The following is a 5,000-nucleotide window of genomic DNA, read 5'->3' on the forward strand; positions in this document are numbered from 1 at the left end:
GCACTCTTGTGTTCACAAACTGCCCTCCTTCACAAACGTCTTACAGAGGTCCAAGCACACACCCTGTTTTGCACCAGCCTCGCAATCGCTTCACCTGCACTTACACACAGTCTCAGACTTCCCTTTCTTTAGGGCCCAGCACAAGCAGCAGACCAGCTCACCACCAGCAGCTTGGGGTGAGTGTGAAGTGCAGAAAAATTATTAATTTTCCTTCAGAAAGAGTGTATTTTAGTGTTATTGCGTTTTTTTTATTTATTTTAAGAAAGGAAAAAAGAGTAGAAGAAATAATAAATGAAAAGTAACATTAGAGAGTACTCTATGCATTTGTTCTAAGACGTGCACCACCTACTGTCTGCAAGAGGCAAAACGCCTACAGTACCTGGTATTCCCAGGCAGTCTCCCATCCAAGTAATAACCAGGCCCGACGCTGCTTAGCTTTTGATATCAGACGAGATCAGGCACATTCAGGGTGGTATGGCCGTAGGCAGAATGCACTCCTGTTTCAGGCCTCTTGTGTTGAGACAACCCACCGGTCTGGAGCCTGCTGCTCTCAAACACACCTGCACTCTACTGTTCACAAACTGCCCTCCTTCACAAACTTCTTACAGAGGGCCAAGCACACACCCTGTTTTGCACCAGCCTCGCAATCGCTTCATCTGCACTTACACACAGTCTCAGACTGCCCTTTCTTTAGGGCCCAGCACAAGCAGCAGACCAGCTCACCACCAGCAGCTTGGGGTGAGTGTGAAGTGCAGAAAGATTCTCAATTTTCCTTCAGAAAGAGTGTATTTTAGTGTTATTGCTGTTTTTTTATTTATTTGAAGAAAGGAAAAAAGAGTAGAAGAAATAATAAATGAAAAGTAACATAAGAGAGGATTCTATGCATTTGTTCTAAGACGTGCACCACCTACTGTCTGCAAGAGGCAAAATGCCTACAGCACCTGGTATTCCCAGGCGGTCTCGCATCCAAGTACTAACCATGCCCGATGCTGCTTAGCTTCTGAGATCAGACGAGATCAGGCGCATTCAGGGTGGTATGGCCATAAGCAGAACACACTCCTGTTTCAGGTCTCTTGTGTTGAGACTGCCTGCCGGTCTGGAGCCTGCTGCTCTCAAACACACGTGCACTCTTCTGTTCACAAACTACCCTCCTTCACAAACTTCTTACAGAGGTCCAGGCACACACCCTGTTTTGCACCAGCCTCACAATCGCTTCATCTGCACTTACACACAGTCTCAGACTGCCCTTTCTTTAGGGCCCAGCACAAGCAGCAACAGACCAGCTCACCACCAGCAGCTTGGGGTGAGTGTGAAGTGCAGAAAAATTATCAATTTTCCTTCAGAATGAGTGTATTTAGTGTTATTGCTGTTTTTTTATTTATTTTAAGAAAGGAAAAAAGAGTAGAAGTAATAATAAATGAAAAGTAACATCAGAGAGGACTCTATGCATTTGTTCTAAGACGTGCACCACCTACTGTCTGCAAGAGGCGAAATGCCTACAGCACCTGCTATTCCCAGGCAGTCTCCCATCCAAGTACTAACCAGGCCCGACTCTGCTCAGCTTCTGAGATCAGACGAGATCAGTCGCATTCAGGGTGGTATGGCCGTATGCAGAATACACTCCTGTTTCAGGCCTCTTGTGTTGAGACAGCCCGCCGGTCTGGAGCCTGCTGCTCTCAAACACACCTGCACTCTACTGTTCACAAACTGCCCTCCTTCACAAACTTCTTACAGAGGGCCAATCGCACACCCTGTTTTGCACCAGCCTCACAATCGCTTCATCTGCACTTACACACAGTCTCAGACTGCCCTTTCTTTAGGGCCCAGCACAAGCAGCAACAGACCAGCTCACCACCAGCAGCTTGGGGTGAGTGTGAAGTGCAGAAAGATTCTCAATTTTCCTTCGGAAAGAGTGTATTTTAGTGTTATTGCTGTATTTTTATTTATTTTAAGAAAGGAAAAAAGAGTAGAAGAAATAATAAATGAAAAGTAACATTAGAGAGGACTCTATGCATTTGTTCTAAGACGTGCACCACCTACTGTCTGCAAAAGGTAAAATGCCTACAGCCCCTGGCATTCCCAGGCAGTCTCCCATCCAAGTACTAACCAGGCCCGACGCTGTTCAGCTTCTGAGATCAGATGCATTCAGGGTAGTATGGCCGTAGGCAGAATACACTCCTGTTTCAGGCCTCTTGTGTTAAGACAACCCACAGGTCTGGAGCCTGCTGCTCTCAAACACACCTGCACTCTACTGTTCACAAACTGCCCTCCTTCACAAACTTCTTACAGAGGGCCAAGCACACACCCTGTTTTGCACCAGCCTCGCAATCGCTTCACCTTCACTTACACACAGTCTCAGACTGCCCTTTCTTTAGGGCCCAGCACAAGCAGCAGACCAGCTCAGCAGCTTGGGGTGAGTGTGAAGTGCAGAAAGATTCTCAATTTTCCTTCAGAAAGAGTGTATTTTAGTGTTATTGCTGTTTTTTTATTTATTTTAAGAAAGGAAAAAAGAGTAGAAGAAATAATAAATGAAAATTAACATTAGAGAGGACTCTATGCAATTGTTCTAAGACGTGCACCACCTACTGTCTGCAAGAGGTAAAATGCCTACAGCACCTGGTATTCCCAGGGAGTCTCCCATCCAAGTACTAACCAGGCCCGACTCTGCTTAGCTTCTGAGATCAGACGAGATCAGGCGCATTCAGGGTGGTATGGCCGTAGGCAGAATACACTCCTGTTGCAGGCCTCTTGTGTTGAGACAACCCACCGGTCTGGAGCCTGCTGTTCTCAAACACGCCTGCACTATTCTGTTCACAAACTGCCCTCCTTCACAAACTTCTTACAGAGGTCCAAGCATACACCCTGTTTTGCACCAGCCTCGCAATCGCTTCACCTTCACTTACACACAGTCTCAGACTGCCCTTTCTTTAGGGCCCAGCACAAGCAGCAACAGACCAGCTCACCACCAGCAGCTTGGGGTGAGTGTGAAGTGCAGAAAGATTCTCAATTTTCCTTCAGAAAGAGTGTATTTTAGTGTTATTGCTGTTTTTTTATTTATTTTAAGAAAGGAAAAAAGAGTAGAAGAAATAATAAATGAAAAGTAACATTAGAGAGGACTCTATGAAATTGTTCTAAGACGTGCACCACCTACTGTCTGCAAGAGGAAATATGCCTACAGCACCTGGTATTCACAGGCAGTCTCCCATCGAAGTACTAACCAGGCCCGACGCTGCTTAGCTTCTGAGATCAGACGAGATCAGTCGCATTCAGAGTGGTATGGCCGTAGGCAGAATACACTCCTGTTTCAGGCCTCTTGTGTTGAGACAGCCCGCCGGTCTGGAGCCTGCTGCTCTCAAACACACCTGCACTCTACTGTTCAAAAACTGCCCTCCTTCACAAACTTCTTACAGAGGGCCAATCGCACACCCTGTTTTGCTCCAGCCTCACAATCGCTTCATCTGCACTTACACACAGTCTCAGACTGCCCTTTCTTTAGGGCCCAGCACAAGCAGCAACAGACCAGCTCACCACCAGCAGCTTGGGGTGAGTGTGAAGTGCAGAAAAATTCTCAATATTCCTTCAGAAAGAGTGTATTTTAGTGTTATTGCTGTTTTTTTATTTATTTTAAGAAAGGAAAAAAGAGTAGAAGAAATAATAAATGAAAAGTAACATTAGAGAGGACTCTATGCATTTGTTCTAAGACGTGCACCACCTACTGTCTGCAAGAGGCAAAATGCCTACAGCACCTGGTATTCCCAGGCAGTCTCCCATCCAAGTACTAATCAGGCCCAACGCTGCTTAGCTTCTGAGATCAGACGCATTCAGGGTGGTATGGCCGTAGGCAGAATACACTCCTGTTTCAGGCCTCTTGTGTTGAGACACCCCGCAGGTCTGGAGCCTGCTGCTCTCAAACACACCTGCACTCTACTGTTCACAAACTGCCCTCCTTCACAAACTTCTTACAGAGGGCCAATCGCACACCCTGTTTTGCACCAGCCTCACAATCTCTTCATCTGCACTTACACACAGTCTCAGACTGCACTTTCTTTAGGGCCCAGCACAAGCAGCAACAGACCAGCTCACCACCAGCAGCTTGGGGTGAGTGTGAAGTACAGAAAGATTCTCAATTTTCCTTCAGAAAGAGTGTATTTTAGTGTTATTGCTGTTTTTTTATTTATTTTAAGAAAGGAAAAAAGAGTAGAAGAAATAATAAATGAAAAGTAACATTAGAGAGGACTCTATGCATTTGTTTCAAGACGTGCACCACCTACTGTCTGCAAGAGGAAAAGTGCCTACAGCACCTGGTATTCCCAAGCAGTCTCCCATCCAAGTACTAACCAGGCCCGATGCTGCTTAGCTTCTGAGATCAGCCGAGATCAGTCACATTCAGGGTGGTATGGCCGTAGGCAAAGCAAACTCCTGTTTCAGATCTCTTGTGTTGAGACAGCCCGCCGGTCTGGAGCCTGCTGCTCTCAAACATGCCTGCACTCTTCTGTTCACAAACTGCCCTCCTTCACAAACTTCTTACAGAGGGCAAATCGCACACCCTGTTTTGCACCAGCCTCACAATTGCTTCATCTGCACTTACACACAGTCTCAGACTGCCCTTTCTTTAGGGCCCAGCACAAGCAGCAACAGACCAGCTCACCACCAGCAGCTTGGGGTGAGTGTGAAGTGCAGAAAGATTCTCAATTTTCCTTCAGAAAGAGTGTATTTTTGTCTTATTGCTGTTTTTTTATTTATTTTAAGAAAGGAAAAAAGAGTAGAAGAAATAATAAATGAAAAGTAACATTAGAGAGGACTCTATGCATTTGTTCTAACACGTGCACCACCTACTGTCTGCAAGAGGCAAAATGCCTACAGCACCTGGTATTCCCAGGCAGTCTCCCATCCAAGTACTAACCAGGCCGACGCTGCTTATCTTCTGAGATCAGATGAGATCAGGCACATTCAGGGTGGTATGGCCGTAGGCAGAATACACTCCTGTTTCAGGCCTCTTG

General features: G+C 46.1%; 2 non-coding genes and 7 pseudogenes across 2 annotated transcripts; all 9 read right to left on the reverse strand.

Moving 5' to 3' along the window:
- Nucleotides 1–367: 367 nt before the first annotated feature.
- On the reverse strand, nt 368–486 carry LOC138257208 (5S ribosomal RNA; annotated as a pseudogene).
- A 443-nt stretch (nt 487–929) lies between these two features.
- On the reverse strand, nt 930–1,048 carry LOC138256594 (5S ribosomal RNA; annotated as a pseudogene).
- A 445-nt stretch (nt 1,049–1,493) lies between these two features.
- Nucleotides 1,494–1,612, reverse strand: LOC138256552 (5S ribosomal RNA; annotated as a pseudogene).
- Nucleotides 1,613–2,058: 446 nt separating this feature from the next.
- On the reverse strand, nt 2,059–2,167 carry LOC138252280 (5S ribosomal RNA; annotated as a pseudogene).
- A 437-nt stretch (nt 2,168–2,604) lies between these two features.
- LOC138255277 (5S ribosomal RNA) lies at nt 2,605–2,723 on the reverse strand. The gene has a single exon (XR_011197914.1). It is a non-coding gene; the product is annotated as a 5S ribosomal RNA (ribosomal RNA).
- A 446-nt stretch (nt 2,724–3,169) lies between these two features.
- Nucleotides 3,170–3,288, reverse strand: LOC138254169 (5S ribosomal RNA). Its single transcript, XR_011196841.1, has one exon. It is a non-coding gene; the product is annotated as a 5S ribosomal RNA (ribosomal RNA).
- A 446-nt stretch (nt 3,289–3,734) lies between these two features.
- On the reverse strand, nt 3,735–3,843 carry LOC138250591 (5S ribosomal RNA; annotated as a pseudogene).
- A 446-nt stretch (nt 3,844–4,289) lies between these two features.
- On the reverse strand, nt 4,290–4,408 carry LOC138256677 (5S ribosomal RNA; annotated as a pseudogene).
- A 446-nt stretch (nt 4,409–4,854) lies between these two features.
- On the reverse strand, nt 4,855–4,972 carry LOC138255645 (5S ribosomal RNA; annotated as a pseudogene).
- Between the last annotated feature and the right edge of the window lie 28 nt (nt 4,973–5,000).

The sequence above is a fragment of the Pleurodeles waltl genome, chromosome 8 (assembly GCF_031143425.1).
Source record: "Pleurodeles waltl isolate 20211129_DDA chromosome 8, aPleWal1.hap1.20221129, whole genome shotgun sequence".
NCBI lineage: Eukaryota > Metazoa > Chordata > Amphibia > Caudata > Salamandridae > Pleurodeles > Pleurodeles waltl.